General features: G+C 37.1%; 1 protein-coding gene across 1 annotated transcript in view; it reads left to right on the top strand.

The window, feature by feature from the left end:
- Window positions 1-17,507, top strand: part of SIPA1L1 (signal induced proliferation associated 1 like 1) — a 198,092-nt gene that overhangs the window by 53,698 nt on the left and 126,887 nt on the right. The window contains exon 3 of the mRNA XM_071744541.1: window positions 10,989-11,087. The gene's annotated coding sequence lies outside the window, so the exon portion shown is untranslated. The remainder of the gene's footprint in view (window positions 1-10,988; window positions 11,088-17,507) is intronic.

The raw sequence follows: 17,507 nt of genomic DNA on the forward strand, positions 1-17,507 counted from the left end.
GTTTTTCTAGGGTATTTTATCATCTATTTTGGGTTGGCAGTGTGCAACCAACCTGTCTGGAGATAATGTCTGTAAAATTCTTAGAAATATGTTTAAAATCCTTACATTTCCAGAGTGCTGTGTGAACATGACTGTAATTCTGTGCCCAAGCGTGGGTTTGCTGTATGGTCTTTTCTCTGTGCAGTAAAGTGCTGTTTTCCTAACATTTTTACTTTATTATGTGGCTGTGGTGGTTGGGACACTGGTAAGGCAGTCCTTCTGGATCATCATCTTACAAAGTATGGGGTACCATGTGAAATTGTGTTTAAAATACAAATCTTTAGATTTGGAAAAGTTCCCTTGTCAAAGATGTTTCTGTTTATTAAATAAAAACTACAGCTAATTACTCTGTTCTCAACTACTGAGGTGAGGTAAGGGGTGGTAGAACTCTTTGTTCTGAATTACAAATACTTGTGACCTACCAAAACCACGGTGTTTTCCAAATATTTGAAATTAGGGTTAGGAAATATCTCGGGATATCCCTAATATGGGTCGATTTTAATTGTGTATTATTAATTATTGTCAGGAAATAATGCAATTGCTGGATTACCATTTGTGACCTTTCTAAAAACTAGTTCAGCAGAATAGTTTTACTTATGAATTATGGGCTTACTTGCCAGAGGTCAGGAGTAGCTCCATTAACAGAGTGCACCAATCTGGGCTTATTTGATTTATCTGCCATCTATGGGACATCAGGACTGTGGGGCTCATCTTCAATTCACTTTACATCAATCATGCTGAAAGAAGAAACTGTGCCATGTATGGTAACTGGATCTGCTGCATTTTTTTCAAATGCTTCTGCTAAATCTCTTGGAATAAGAGGCAAACTATATCCAAACCTCACTTCAGAATGTACTGATAGATTTTAGGCTTCCTTGTACCTGGTAAAATTAATGTTCTAGAGGAAAAAGACACCTGAACTCTTACCAAAATTGATAAACAGTTGTCTGGGGTCTCTAGTAAAGCCAGTGTCTAGAAGCTCAGCCCTCTCTTGACAGTTGCTGTCATAGCAGTATTGATTGGATGAGCTCTATGCTTTCCTAGTAAAATTGAGAATTTTCTTCCTTGTCAGCTCAGGGTATGGAAGTGCAGCCATGCCAGCTTGGTATGAGCCCATGCAGCCTCTGGAAGGGGGTGTGTGTTTATCTTGCTTTTGTCTTCCCTCTGCTCCTACTTTCCCCTTCCTAATTCCTCCAGGAAGAGATGTGTGTAGCTGCAGGGTGGGCTGAAGCAAGGGTCTGATCCTGCTGAAAGCCAACACTTCCAAGGAGGAGGCAATAGAACTCTCTTCCACCACCAGCACATACAATCTTTATAATGCATTCGACTGGCCCTGTGGTGGGAGCCTTGGTGGGATATTTCTGAAATCAGCTCTCCCTTATGGAATGTGTTTTTTTAATAAACGGGATTTGTTGGTGTTGTGCTCCTGATCCGTGCAGCTGCTGCAGATTGTTTGAATTCAATGTGATGCGTTGGTAGCATTTTCTTTCCCGTGCTTTTCCTGGTCCCATCAGAAACTAATCATCATGCACTTGTAGTAGTGATGCTCTCATGTCATTAGGTTTGTATTAAAAATCTTTTGGACCTGCTATAGGTTCTTGGTACACACTGTCAGTGTTCGTTAGGCATCGTGTATTAACCCTGTAGATTTTCAAAATGGATTTCCAAATGTATGGGGAGAAAAACTGTGGTGTTAATTCAGATGGCTATACTGCAGCAGAGGTGGTATTTTCTGTGTTTTCCTATTTGTAAAACAACTTGAAGCCTGGTTTGTGTGTTTTCAAGATAGTGCATTTTAAAGTAAATGGAAATTTTTTTTAATAAAGCTTGCTGGGTTTCACTGCAAGACATGCAGGCAAGCTTTTCTGGATAGGAACAATATGGATAGTAACTCAAAACGGTTACTTGTTCCTATGATTGTTCTCACATAATACAAGAGAATAACCTTTTCTAAAAAATGTTCCTCTATCCGTGTACTCAAAGCAATGACATATGTGGAGTCCATGACTTACACCTGGTAGTGCTGCTTTCTAGCTCTCCTCTTAGTATAGTTTGCTGAGCTGTGCAACATTTTGTCTGATACGAATGGACAAATATTTTTATGAAAACCTGGACATTTAGAGTTACTTTTTATGTTTAAATTCAGTCGGTAGAACATAAACCTTTGCTGGCATGTTCATCTTTGTGGTGAATCACTGAACAGGCTTTTTTCAAGGCTTTTATTTAGGAGTAGTCATGTTCTGCCCTAAGGGCAGAATGAAGGTGAAGAACTGTTTTGTTTTTTTTTCTTGTGTATTCTTGAATGGGATGGAGAATGAATCAAGTGGACTAGAGCACAAGATGCTCTTTGTATTGTGAAACTACTTAAAGAGACACATTCATTAGTAGTGGCTACAGGTTACCAATGCTTCTGTTACCAATTTTTTTGTTTTTTGTTTTTTTTTTTTTAGTTTGGTTTATAAGGTAGGAGATTGCTCTTTAATGGCAATCTCTGTTATACAGAGTCTATTTGATAAAGAAGTGGACATGCTTCTCGGTAGAGGGTGTTGGGTGATTCTGCTGTGGCTGAAGAGGTGCTCAGAGCACCCTGGCTGCCTTCTGGAAGACTGCTCCTCCTCTGTGGGGATGCTGTGGCTTGGAAAAAACCACAGACATTTACTGCTCTCTAGAATTGCCAGCCTTGTGCCCTGCACACAGCCTTTGTTTTTTAACATCTGTAAGCTGCTGCCATGTCTGTAATTGCTGCTTGACTGCATTGGCCTGGTGCTGCATGGTTGCAGTTCCTAACATTTGCTAACCTTGCCTTAGAAGAGTGTTTTTTTGAAAAGCAAAAGTAAACTCCTGCCATTTAACAAACAAAAACCCCAGCAAAACCTCTGTTACTTCCTTTTATGCTACAACATTATATTAAGTCACCTTTTTTCTCGTCTTCTATGTTGTGTTTTTCCTCAGCACTAATGAATCCTTACCAAAGTACAGAATTTCAGTTTGTGGGAACATGGAAATATTTCACATACTTAATTAAGAGCTGATAACCTTGCTGATTTGTTGCTTCGTAATCTGATTGGCCATATTTTCTATTTTAGTTTCTTTCCTAGAATTGCAGTTTCTTCAGAAACAAGAGTGTCTATTTTTTTTGGTATTCCTATTAAAATCATGAGTTGTTCAGCAGTTAATTTTTCTCTGTATCTGAGGGTGTTAGTTACAAAGTGTTTTAACTGCAGTGTTTGTAGATAGATGAATATGCCATTTTAGGCCCCTTCTATTGGTAAAAATAATGGCAAAAACCCTCTCTGACTTCCTTCCATCTCCATCTCCTAACTTGGCTTCAATGTTGTATCTTGAGTAATTACTCCATTTCCTTCAGACCCATGGTACTTTTAAACTTGATGTACGTAAACTGGGTCCTTATGGTATCTATTGTACAATGCACCATCCATAAACACATCAGATACTTGCTTTGACAAAGACCATTTTTTCTTAAGACTCTTTACCCTATCAAACATACTGTAGAAATTAATTCAAAATACCCAGAGTGAACTACCTGAGGTAGCCTAATTTTTCAGTGTCTGTACCAGTGTAGTCAGTGCTTGTGTTAGTGAATTCATGCTTCTGTATATTTACTGACAAGAGAATCCTATGTTGGGGGCCAGACATTCAAAGTCACTTCATATTTTTAAGCAAAGAAAAGGTGTGGAGCAGATTCTCAGCTATACCTGGTATGTAGTTGATGTGGGCTTTGTAAATTTTTCCGGGCTTGGGTTGATCAGTTGAAACTGGGAATTCACTTTCATGAATCCTTAAAATTTTTAAGCTATATTAGTAGTCTCTGGATGCATAAGGTACTTCCTTACATTTCTCTTTTGGTTTGGGTTTATTAAAGATAATGTGTTCAGAGTGTTCTGTAACTCCCTTTCCCTTCTTCCCACGGATAAATGAGCACTGTGTTCTCAAAATGTTACATCTCATTTTATTAGTGAAACTGCAGCAATTTTGGGGTGGACAAGAATCAAGGGGTGTTTCAAAATGTGTCTGCTCAGATAAAAATCTGGTGCTGAAGAGTCTGCTTCTGTTCATGGCTTGGCATGTAGTTTTAGAGGAATTACACAAGCCTTGAATTTTCTTTGTTGTGTGTAATTTTGCTTATGTTCTTGGAAATGAAAAAGCATCTGGTTTTGCTGGAACTCATAGTTTTTCATTTGGAAAGATAAAATCTAATTTGTTTCTCCTTCACCCTCTCTCCTCAGAGATCTATAAAATTACTCTCTGTTCTAGATTCAAGCTCTTCATGGAAATTAATCATTCTGACCCCTGTGAAGTAAATATTATTTTCATTAATGGGAAAATTGCAGAACAGACAAGTAAAATTGCTTGTTTGAATTATGCAGAGCTTTTAGACATGTGGTCAAATTGCTAGACTGTGCCTGTTTTCAATAAATTCTTTGCAGAACATTTTATGTAAGCTGTAATAATATTGATGCCATCTAAGTAGACAGAAAAATGGGGTTTTTGTTTCCTGAAACGTTACATGACCAAAGGGATAACTGTGCACTATTGTTTATAGAAGAGTGTATCTTGAAATGTGGATAAGCAAGCTGTCTACTGAGAAGAGTACAAAATAATTTGTAGTTTTCCTGGGGAAACAGGCAAAGTACCCTTTTAAATTTTATCCTAAATTTTACCCATGAAGGTCCTTCAGTGGGTAGAGAAAGCCCCACTCTAATGGAAATTACTCCATCAAGGGAGTCAACTGAGGATAGAGACAGAAGGTGCTTTTGTTTTATGGAGTAACAGATTATTGGTTCCCATGAAAAACAGGTTTAAACAAGGTTTCTCCATTGAAAAGCATTGGGTGTGGTAGAAGAGAATATCCTGAATTAGTTTTGTTTCTTTCAGTAGGATGGAAATGAGTTCTGCTTTATCTCAGAAGTGGTGTGGATGAATGTTTTCCTTGAAGGAAGGCTTGTAACACAGCAAAGCAGTTGAGTTATATATACAAAAAACTTTCCAGCTAAAGAGTTGTCTTTTTATTAAAGTTGAATTTTGAATTGGAGATAGTTTCGTGCTCCATAAACCGTATCTTCTCTTTATATTACCAGAATTTTCAGTTCAACACAGTTTCAAAGGTTTCGAAGACTGAATACATTCTCAGTGGAGTGGAATTTTTTATATTCTGTTGGATATTTTGAAACTATAGTAATATGGTTAATGCCTCTTTTAGTGAATTTTACAGGCAGTATACATCTCTTCAGCTTTTATTGTTAATCTTCCTTTGTAGCAGATGTGTGATAGATTTCTGGTGTGCTGAGAAGGGGTCTGAGGGCTTATGGGAGTGATGCTCATAGCATGCATGCAGCTAACACAAACATGCATTGCAATATTCCTGTCTGAAATGCTTTTTGTGGGAAAATCACAGAGTTTATGCAATATGCTGTTATCTTATGACAGACTGGGGGAATGAGATTCCATGTTCTGTTTGTTTGGTGGATGTTAGTACGTGCCAATCCAAAGTCTCTGGTTGGTGGGCATCCAGGGATGCTGTTTAGTAGCAGCTTCATGGTTTTTACTTTGTCCATTGCTAGGTGGTTCTCTGCCTTCTTTTTTTTGGCACCTGATGTGTCTAGCTAATGTGTTATTGCTTACGTGATGTGTATTATCAGTTCATCCAAGTGCTGATGAAAGCTTTCATATAAAGGGAAGTCATTATGGTCCTTTGCCATGGGTTCAAGAAGATGTTAGACTGATATTTCTGACCGGCTGCTGGATGACCTCCAGCAGCTTCTTTTCTTTCTCTTCCCTTGATTTCCCTTTCTTTGTATTTGGTGGAATCAAATTCACCTTCTCTGCAAAAGACTTTGAACTCCTATGAATGGAAAACATCCTAACAGCAGCATATTCCCTGTGGTGCTGACTCTGTTTTCATGAGCAAACAGCTTTAAAATTCCAAATACAAGTCAGTTGAGGTGCCACCTCAGTTTTTCATTTAATAACAGTTAAATGCATAGAAATTATATATAAAAGGATGGAGGTTGGAGGGGGTAAATTGTGAATTTGCAAATTCCTGAATTTGCCCTTTATCTTTACTCCTCCAGTATTTTCTGCCATAGACAAAGCACTTGCCATTGTCAGGAGTAACTCCTGAGTTCACATTTTCATGGCTGTGCTCCATGTATTCCTTGATGTTTCATTTTGTTTGCTTCAGCACTGGACACAACCATTATCCATCTTAAAGGTAAGAGGCTCTTTCCAGTTGGAACTATCTTCCTGGTCCAGGTATTTTACTTGTAGGATGTGCAGTTATATGAAAGGTAAATATAAAGCCATTGAGCTGCTGTTAGTCACAGGCTAAAAAACCTGTCCTCAGTGTGAAAAGTGTGTAAGCCATGGTGGTAGTGAATGAATGATCAGAAGAGGTTATGGCTTATTGCACTAAAATGATATTGTGAGCATCAGAAGTCTTTTCAGGTGAAATTAAAGTAAATGAAAATTTTGTTCTTGACAGGGCAGCAAAGGAGTTAATGAACTAAATGCAATGGTACTAATTTTGATTGATATTGTATAATTATAATGTGAAAGGTATTTGAATTTGTATTGGGCTGTAAATCTGCATCAGACTTCTAGTTTACTCTTGTTGAGTGGAAAAAAGTCAACACAAACAAACCCAGACACCCACCCAGCCTCAGCTGAATCTCCCTTAATTCAAAAATTGAAGTGTAATTCAGTGCAGTATGTTTTTCTATATTGCTGTTTCACAAAAAGATATGAGAAGGTAAAAAGGTTTCACTAGCTGAGCTTTCTTCCCTGTTAGTTGCATATCTTTCAGAAATTCCAAAAGGGCTCAGTGTCTGAAAAGCAAAAGGTAAATACTCTCTCTGTATTTTGATGTCAGCAACAGCAGAGGATCCCCTGACAGCCCTCTGTGCCCTTCTAGGGCTTTTTCTTCCCTAATAGCCTTAGTCTGACTGGAGATCATAGAGCCTGATAGTTTGGATAGCAGGCTTCTACTATCTTGTACTGTTCTTTTTTCACTAGGAAGAAATAAAACCCCATTTTATATAAAAGTGAAATTTAGAGAAGAACACAAGGGATCAGATTCTGGCAGTGACTCTTGAAGCTAATGTTCTCTAGCTTGACAAGCTGAGCATGAAAGGATACATCTTATTAGGATAGAAAAATTTTATGTATGCAATTCATCTGTTGTGTAGTATTTTCATGTGTTTGTTGTTTATTAGAATTATACTTGTATTAGTATGGAGAGAGTCTTCAGTAATGCGTTGGAAAGAGTATTTCACTGTTCACTAGGTTGAAAGTCAAGCTGACTGTAATTTCAAAGTTTAGTAGGAGTCTATTAACCTTTTATAAAAAATTACTCCCAATTTTCCCAGAATAAGGGATTTAAATTCTTAGTGCTTTTTATACACCTTTATTTTGTTTGTATTTCTGCATCGCCTTTCAGTTTTATTTTCTTGCTTCTGTGTTTTTCACTGCTTCATATTCGTTGTTTCAGATCCTCCTGTCTCTTGGAGGTGGGGTTGTTTTTTTTTTTTGTTTTTTGTTTTTTATTTTAATTTTATTTTATTTTATTTTTTTTATTTTTTATTTTTATTGCTGCTGAGTTTTGTTACCTCCCTTTTATAGTTCATCCTTTCCAGCCTTTCTAACCTAGAAGAAATTGTGCTTCAGCGAGCTTCTGGAGCAACTGTCTTGGGTTTTAAGAGTAATTTTAGGAGCTCAGCTGTGACTTCTAAACATGCTGCTTATGGTTGCCACATAGGTTTGTGCAAGTTAGCTGGCTTGGTGCTTTTTAAAACCCTGTCTTACCTGTGTTTCTGATGCATCTGAGTAATAACCATTATTGCTTAACAACCGTGTAGTTGAAAATAAAAATGGGGTTTACTTTGTAGTAGTGCTACTTAGAATTTTCTGGCATTTGTCATCCTCAAGGACAGTGTTCTTTTGGGTGGGGATGAAACTCAAGTGTGAAAGCTTTGCTTGGAGGTGGTTTCCAGCAGTCCTCCTCTCTGGTGTGGCAGAGTAATGGGAGTGCAGGAATTCAGGCTAGTGCTATGCACAGGGCTTTTAAAATACCCACTGGAACACTGAAGGGAATTAGGGGCAGAAGTCCTGTCACCCTGTGATTGGGGTTTGGAAATAAATGGATTGCAGGCTGGTGTCTGATGTCAGGGGTGCAGAGCAACTTTTGCTCTGCAAGTGCATCATCTCATGTTTGTTGAAGTTCATGGGTGAAACTTGTCCTGGCTGTCTTCATTCCTCTGGCAGTAATTACAGCAATAATCAGCTAACAAACATACCTCAAAAGGCTTTTGGTTTTATTATGAAGGTAAAGACAGACTTACTGAAAATATTTTCATAGCTTTATGATGGCACAAGAATACTTTTATATAGACTCCTTTATTTAGAAATGATGATGTGTATAGGTGGTGCCTTCCTAAACAAAACTGAGAAGGATATTTCTCACTGATGCTCATTCCTTCTTTCTTTTGAAAATCTGGTTAATAGGACATCCTGAAAGACCTGCTCACTTTTCTTGTGAGATGAATGGGCTGTTTTGGCTAGGGAGTAAAATGGTTTTTATGTGTTTATGAGAGAAATTATAGCTATTTTTTCAGCATTTTTGAGTACTGTTAGGTTCTGCAAAGTTTCTTAGTGTTTCTGGAGAGCATTCTCTTCTTCCTTTTTGAAAAGGCTTTGGCTGCTATTCCAGTAATTCCTGATGTTATTAATTATATAAGGCTCCTAAAGCTTGGAACTGATGTTCTGCAGGTGACCTGCTGCTCCAGGAGAACAGCTTTTGCAGAATGTGGCAGAGAAGTGGGAGAAGTGAAACGTTAATTTGGGTAGGTGGCAGATTCTGAAATCAGGGGGATGAATCTGCAAGGATTCCTCATCTTGTTTACAGTACTGCATATTGATAGCTGGAACATAGCAAAGAATCCTCTGAATTCTCTTTAAGTAGCATATTTTAGTTCTTCCAAGGATGATGTAAGAAAATAGCCTTTTTCAGTAGAACCAAGCTGTTTCTTCCCTCCTCCATTACATACGCCTACACCAATGTTTTTTCAGCTCAGCAAGTGTGGTTTTTCTCACTCTCTCTGCTGTGTAGGCGGCCTTCCCAATCACAATTGAGCTTCACAGGCAATCTTTTACCAAAAAAAAAAAACAAAACCAAGTTGTCTTTACACAGCAGGTCTGTAATTTAACACCAAAGAAAATGGAGAGTTATGGGTTAGAACGTTAGAATTATGATGCTTTTTAGTAGTGCTAGAATAGGTGAAGAATTTTGCCCTAGAGAAAACAAGTAAACTTTTCTTGACCATAAGTCCACCACCTGTGGAGATTATTTATTTACCTGCTGCCCAAATGACTTGCTGAAATGTAAGTAGCAATCACAGGCAAATAGGTTTTAAACCTTTTGATTGCTTCATTAAACTGAAATATAATTGAACTTTTCTAAAATTAGAATGTGCTTCTACTTGAAAGAGACAGTCTCAGTTTGTGGAAGTTAAAATGCAGTTCTTCCTGGAATGTTATTTTGAACATCAGTTTAGTTCTCTCTGCTTTTTGGAATCTGCTTTTATTGCACCTCGTCATGAATATTTTGTAGTGCATCTGTTTTGGTGATGCTTCTTGTTTTTCCAAGGTCTTAATTTCACACAGTATTTCGTAAATAAACCTAAACTGAACTTTTTCATTAAAAAAAACCAACCATGAAAGCCATATTATTAATTGCTTGAAGAAAGATAGAAACAATTATGTTCTTGAGCTCTGTTGACAATGCTGTCTGGCATCTTTTAAAAAAAATTTTTTTTTTCTGATATTAATGGTGTTGCCACTAAGTATTCAGACATTATTCAGCTCTATCTATAAATAACTGTTCAGAGAGTACCAGTGGGTGACTTAAAATTATTTGCTTATCAATGTATCATGTTTCAGAGATCCTTTTAATGAAATAAATAGCATTTGTACTGTGGTTTTATGTAGTAGCTATCCTTGTATGCTTTTCCTGGTCCATGCCTTTTCTGCCTCATTTCAGCACAAGTACTTATGTAGCTGTGCAGTGGAAATGTGAGTGGGGAAAACAAGGTTGGAGAAATGATCCAGGTCTTCTCCTCCTGTCTCCTCTGCTTAGAGTGGGATTTCAATCTGTCTCTAGGATGTGATTCACCCCACATCTCCTGTGATACGTGAGCCTTGTAGGAGTAGAGGAGGACAAAAATGCATTTGGTGGTATGTGCTCTGCCTCCAGCTTGTGCCTCTGCAGAGTTCTTGGGACTGCAGGGTATATCTCCATGGTAACATCTGTTTGTGGAGTCTGATTTTAGAGGGCTCCTAGCATCTACAAATGCAAGCCTTTTGTAGTAATAGGCAGAGATCAGATTTTAAAGAGAATGATGAAAAATGTAGATTTTTTTGTTTTGTTTAATTTTTTTTACAGGGCCTGATAAATAAGGACCAGATTTGAAACTTTTTTTTTTTCTTGCTTCTCTTTGAGACTTCTTACAGGACTGCATTTGGTGACTTTGATAAATTCATTCCTGCTCTCCCTTGTGTTTGATGTGTTGTAGGCTTTATGTTGAGTAGTGAGGGGAAAAAAAAAAAAAGTGGGCCATAGCACTGTATATGGCCTCTTTCTCTCAGGTGTAACCAAATGTTTGTTTCATCTCCAAATTACTGACAGAATGTGTTCTGGAAGAAAATTACTTCACTCAGAGAGTGATAGGTTGGAGTTGTTGTAGTCAGAAACTTCTGATGCGGATTCTCCGACATGAGGAAATTTAGCTACAGAACTTCATAGATTTGCTGTTTTAAAACTCTACATTGTTGCTTCAAGCACAATTTGCACAACACCATTTACCTTTTGAAAAAAGATTTTACCTGCTTGTCTCCCATTCAAAGTTTATTCATACTCATGGTCTTTCTGTTTCTAGGTTTCACCATGCTTTGATTCATCTCAAGCTGGTCTTGACAGCCGCTGGCCATTTTTGCTAAAGCTGCAGGTGTGACAGCCTTCTTAGGAATCCAGACAGGTAAGAATGCATGCTCCACTTTCTGTACCATCTGACAGTCACCTGCTGGAGTAGGGTTTGCTGCCACTAAATCAGTGCTGGCTTTGGGACTGCTGGGAGCATGGGATGCTTCCTACAGTACAGAAGGGGGGTTTAGCCCACCCTGCAGGCTGACTGCCACCCGCTGCCAGACTCTGCCCACTCTGTTGCTGAATGCATCCTCTATATGTGAAGAGTGTTTTTCAGGAGGGAGATGCTAGAGGGCTACACTCCCTCCCCACTTTCTACTGGCTATTTGTAGAAGTGTTCGAAAAGCAGGTTGGATTCTGTTCAGACTGCGACAGAATACTTGGTTTCGTCATGTTTTCTAAAGCACAGTAGTTCTTGTAGGTGGTTCCTTTTAATCTGCTTCTGGAATGAAACTCGTGTTGAAAGGAAGACAGGGATGATTATTCAGAATGTGCCTGATTCTTGAAAAGGACTGCCTTTTAGTACATGGTTTACCCTTTCACAGATAAATATATTTTTAGGGGGGTTGTAAAAAGATAACACGGCAAGCGTGAAATGCTCAAGTTCATTCAGCCCATGCAGCCTTGCATCAAATGCAAGTGTTTTCTGAGTGACAAATGACCTGGTAAGATTGGAAAATTGTTGTGTGTGGTTTTGGAAGGTGAGGGTAGGGAGGGATGGGTAGCAGTGATACTGGTTTTGCAAAGATGTCCTTCTGGAAAACTGTCAGCAGAGCTGCACTGTGTGAGGCAGAAAACTACTTGCCCTCCAAGGTTTCATTTATTGTAGCAACAAAACCTTTCCTTAAGAGGGCATATATATTGGAAACAAGCAGTTTTCTTCACAAATTTAGAGGAGCCCTTGGAAAAGAGTGTTTTAATTATCTTTCCTCTTGAATAATCTTGTGTTCTCACTTGGCACCATCTTTGGTGTTGATTTTTACATGCAGCTATTATTGTGGCTTTTATTGATATATAGGTCTCAAAGTTACAGACAGAAGAAAGAAATATTGTGCCCATCTCTTTCCCACCACACCGTACAAAAGTTTGTTTGGTTTTGTTTTGTGGTTTCAAGAGGCACATTTTCATCACAAACACTGTTAGTGGGACATGGACGGTGAAAAAGGGCTTTATCGAATGAAATAAAAGAAATTTCTTAGGTATTAACTTACTGGAAAGCAAGTGAACAGTTTTCCCCTTTCTGTTTAGATTCCAGTTTGGGGTTTTTACTATATACTTTCCATAAAGAGTGCCCAAATTATTAATTTTGCCAGTGATTGTGTCACCATGTTATACCACTGCAATGTACACATGCAATTTTTGTTCATTAGTGGAAATAGTTTCCCAGTGGAATTTTAAAAATTGTTAAATTCCAGCTCTTAACAAATCTATTTATACAAATTTGTATTTAAATCTTAATTTGTTTCACTAGTTACTGTTCTGGCTGTTTTATGACCTTCTAAGCTCATGGTCCTATACACCTAGTCTTGTTTACTTGAAATTCATGGTACAAGTTTTACACCTGGGAGTTTCAATCAAGTGTACCCCTGTTACCAGACAGTATTTTTAGAAATAGTGAAGTGCTACACAGTAAAGCTGATTTTTGGTTATGTTCCAAAGATGAAATCTAATTGGATTTGTAAAGACATTTAGGTGCAAGACATTCAGCAGCATAAACTTAGTATTGTTAGATTCCCTGTTTTCTTCTGTTAATATTGACATAATAAAGCTTGTAAAATTCTGCATACAAATTAACCTGAAACTGCTTAATTCTCTTCAATCTATACTTAAATGGGGAAGGGAAGGAGGAAAGGGATGGTGGTCACTGTGCTTAAGTGGCTGATGCTGACCTTAACTTACATTTTGTAGCATTTAAAGCTGCTAATTTTATTTGTACTCTCTTTTCCCTCTGACAGGTAGCTTCATTCACCACTGGTAATAAGGCCAGGTTGCATGGGGTGGGGTTGGGATGGGGAAGGTTTTGCCACAGTGATTCTTGCTTTTTCACAGGCACGTTATTTGTTCTCTGTAATGGGAGATGGCAGCTTTATGGGTACCATTTCTCTGAATGGCCAGGAGGAGATACTGAGCTGCATTCCTTTCTTACCTTTTGCAGATGTTTTCTTTTTTTTTTTTTTTCTTTTTTTTTTTTTTTTCAGAAATTTCCCCAAGGTTTAGGTGGTGGCTGTACAAAGTGTTACTGTTATTAGGATTGTGTAGACCTGTACTGCAAGATGTTTCTGTGAGGAGTCTGAAGAAAGTTAGGAAAACCTCCTTAGCCTCATTGTAAAGATAGATAAGTTGTTCTTGGAGTGCATTTTGTATGCATGCATCTGAGAAAGTGGATTAAATTATTAGATACTCATATTGAAACATGGATGTTCCCAAGCTAGCAATTGCCTTCTGTAATGTTTTTGCATTATGGTATTTCAATGATAACTACAATTATTATCTTTAAATGGAAAATAAATAAAAAATGCTTAGTATATTTTTACCTTCTTTTATCTTTAAAGCCAGTGCAGTGAATTACCAGAAGTTGGCATATGATAGCTGGGAGATTATGTAAGGTATGCAAGAATTGGAAAGTTGCAGTTGTACCATTCAACAAAACTGGATAATGTTATTAATAACTAAGTATGTCTGCTTAATAGGAAATGGGTGTTTATGAGATGTTTTGCCTTCATATTGCTGTGTGACTGAATGCATTGCATATTCAAAAAGTTAAATTTATGTGAGTGAATGAAGAGAGTTAAAGTCTGGATCCCATTGATTTCTTCCTTTTTCCTTTTTCCTTTTTCCTTTTTCCTTTTTCCTTTTTCCTTTTTCCTTTTTCCTTTTTCTTTTTTCTTTTTTCTTTTTTCTTTTTTCTTTTTTCTTTTTTCTTTTTTCTTTTTTCTTTTTTCTTTTTTCTTTTTTCTTTTTTCTTTTTTCTTTTTTCTTTTTTTTCTTTTTTCTTTTTTCTTTTTTCTTTTTTTTTCTTTTTTCTTTTTTTTCTTTTTTTTCTTTTTTTTTTTTCTTTTTTTTCTTTTTTCTTTTTTTTTCTTTTTTCTTTTTTCTTTTTTTTTCTTTTTCTTTTTTTTTTTGACAACCTATAAAGCAGTGAGGGTTTTATGCTTTTATTGCAGTTTTCTTAGTCTGAAGATTCAGTGGTATGGATAGTGATGCTCCATGCTCTGGCCTGTCACCTGGTGCAAGGCAGCCCAAGAATGATGGTGCACATGCTCTGTCTGCAAACTTCCCAGTTTCAATATGGTTGGACACACCCCACTTATCTTTAATCTAGCTAGCCCAGATTAAAAAAAGATTGCAAGGATTTAGCAGCATGGATTATTTTAGCATAGCATGTTGGAGGATGTCAAGGAGTCTGGGTGCTTAATCACAACAATACTATGTCCTGGAAATTCAGTGGGTTTTGTAAAGCTCCCATTACTGAGTTCTGTAGATTGCATAAATAAAGAGAGCTGTTGGGAGATGAAATACATATTTTATCCATTTTATGTATGAATTTTTCCTAGTTTTGTGTTTAAAATGTGGAACATAACTTAGAACTAGTAACTGTACTTGGTACTATGTATTCTTGCTGCTGTATATTAATCAGCATTGAAGGTGTTTTCTGTAGCTGTTAGTGCTATATTGATGTTTTGTGAAGCATGAGCAACCCTGGTACGTTGTGTTTCTGCATGGCTCAGCTTGTATATAAGTTCATAGCAAAAGGCTTCTGCTGTTAAAATATTTTTCAATATGCAGGTTAGTAATAAGAATTGGCAACTAAATCTGAGGTGCTGAGCAGATGTGAAATCTGTGAAGCAGGTAAAAAACAGAATTTCATGGACTGAATTTCAAAAAAACCAAAAAAACCCAAAACCCCCCTTCTAGCTCCCCTCAAAACTAAACGAGGACAAAAAAAGAACAAAACAAAAAACCAACCCCAAAAATGGACAGAAAGATTCATAGAATAGCTTAAGTGGGACTGGGAACTGTGAAATTCATTCTGATGCTGCCTTTTACCAGAGGTGTTATTTCTCTGCCTCGTTTTTTCTTCTATAGAGAAAAAACTTAGTTCTTTTGTGAAGTGTTTTGAGAACATATGCAACTGCTCATTGATTTACATTTCCTAAAATCATGCTTCAGAACACCAAGGTGTAGTAAATAATAATAATAATAATAATAATAATAATAATAGAATTTGTTTGGCAAGCATATCATGGCAATGAAAACTCAAAATTTGGAAATTTTAAATTCTTAAATTATTTCATCAATCTGAAAACAAAAGAAATCTTGTTCCTAACCTGATTTCCAATCACGTGATTCTTTTATATCAGTGCTTGAAGAGAGCTCAAATTTCTTCCTTGTCTTGCTCTCTCTTTTCTTCCCGTAGGCATTTTAATTTTTTTTACACCATTTTTTCAGCATCCTTCTTTTCAACTGGCTCTTGATTTTACAGTTAGTTTCTTTGTGCCAAACGAAGTACCATAACTGTTTTGGTCTCTTATTTGAGATACTTCCTTCTTTAAATATCAGTGGATTGCCTAAGATAGCCACAACTCTGTGCTGGGAGTTCTCTATTATGCACACAGATTCAAGAAGTGAAGTAGTAAATTGGAGTGATGCACAAAGCTCTCACCTGTGAAGATCAGAGTTCACACTTTCCACTTGAGATCAGAGAAGACCAGCTTGCTTTTCAGTCTCATTGTATTCTCTTCTTATGCATAATGCAAGACCACAACCTAACTGTGCTCTGTTTGATGAAAGATAAAGATGTGTGTCCACTGGAGTATGATGCTAGCTTTAAGGATCCCATCAGCTTGAGGAATTATTGTCTTGTTATGTATATAACATAGCACACATCTATCTGCACATCATAATGGGAATGGTACTGTATAGCTTTTGCATTAGTAGTTATGCAATTAATAAATAGGCTTCCTGGTGATTTGGATTTGCTTTTAAAAATTGTTTTTTAATTTTAATAAGTTTATTAGCATGTTGGTCCTTCTAGTTATGTTTTTAGATGAATTGATGCAATCAGTCATTAGTTCATCCCATTGTTTCCATATTTGAAGGTTTGGTATATTTCTTCAGTACTTTGAAGCTAACCTGTTGGTTGCCTTGGCCTTCAACACCACAAATATTTCATTTTGCTGAGTCTTTTTCAACATCTGTAACTAATTATATTTTTTTAAGCAAAAGAAGCCTGTAAGTTGCAGAAGTTGCAAACAATTTTCTAACTCATCAAGGTAGCTGAAAAGTCAGCTTTGGCTTTGTATGTGTCATTTTTACAGAGATAAGTTGAATGTCTTAAGATGTGTTAGAGTAGCAACCTCTCCCATGCCTGTATTTCTGTAATAGAAATAGAAAGGGGGAGGAGGAAGATGTCTTATTTAAATGTTATATTTTTACACCTGTGTAAATTAGAAAATACACAAGAGGAGAATTTTCTCTATACTGAAACCAGGGCTGGAAGTCATTTAAAGTTGAGAAATTGTTTGGATAGAATTGAATTGGGCTGTGATGTCATGGAACTTTTTTTTCTATTCTTTCTATTGCTGCTGAATGTTTTGTGTGTGTGAAGGGCTTCCCAGGTGTCACTTGTGAGGCTGAAATGTCTAAATGTGTCAACCACCCCAGATTGCACCCCAGGAGGTGCTGTCCTAGCCAGCCTGTAGTGCCTTTAGTTCCTCTGCTCCATATGCACACAAAGGAAACCTACAGGTGTAGTAGTATAGGTATGATTTTTCAGGATATGTGGAAACACTGAATAATGGTTGTTTTATCTCCAAATTATGTTTAATGTTATTTTCTATTTCCTTACTCCTTGCTTTTTTACTTTATTTTCTCTGCTGCTTTTAGGCATTTATTTTCTTCAGCATAACTATCTTTTTATTCTTCTCCAGCCTCTTATTCCTTTCCAGCAGAGGCTGGCTGAGGAGAAAGGATGAAGCTGGGAACCAGAGTAACTGGTGCTTCAGCTTCTCTTCTCTGAAAACAATTGGCTGTTGGGACAGGGCTGTTTGGAAAGAAGATGAGCTGCTAAATGACTGGGGCCTGAGCACCTTCCCAGCTGGGGTTTATTTAGAATCAGAATTTTAGAGCAGTCTTTAAACATTTGCATGCTCAGCTGTGAGGTTATGAAAGGAGTCAGCTGTGTGTTTTTGCAAATCTTTGCTCAAGTATCTATCCTTGACTATAAAAGGGAAGGAGAGGTATATTTGGTAGGAACAAAAACTTGAGAGAGAAAATCAGGTAAAGGCATCAGCAGCTTAGTATTTTTGCTGTGGAATTAAGTTGTGGTCTCTTTCTTGGATTATTCTGCAAAGCAGTCATCATTTCTTTGTTACTAAAGTGTAATCTGGGTTTTTTTAGCTTTTTTAAAAATTAAAATGGCTTGGATGTAGAATGGAATGTTGACGTTCATGACCATCTTTATATAGTTCCT

This window comes from Heliangelus exortis, chromosome 5 (genome assembly GCF_036169615.1).
Source record: "Heliangelus exortis chromosome 5, bHelExo1.hap1, whole genome shotgun sequence".
NCBI lineage: Eukaryota > Metazoa > Chordata > Aves > Apodiformes > Trochilidae > Heliangelus > Heliangelus exortis.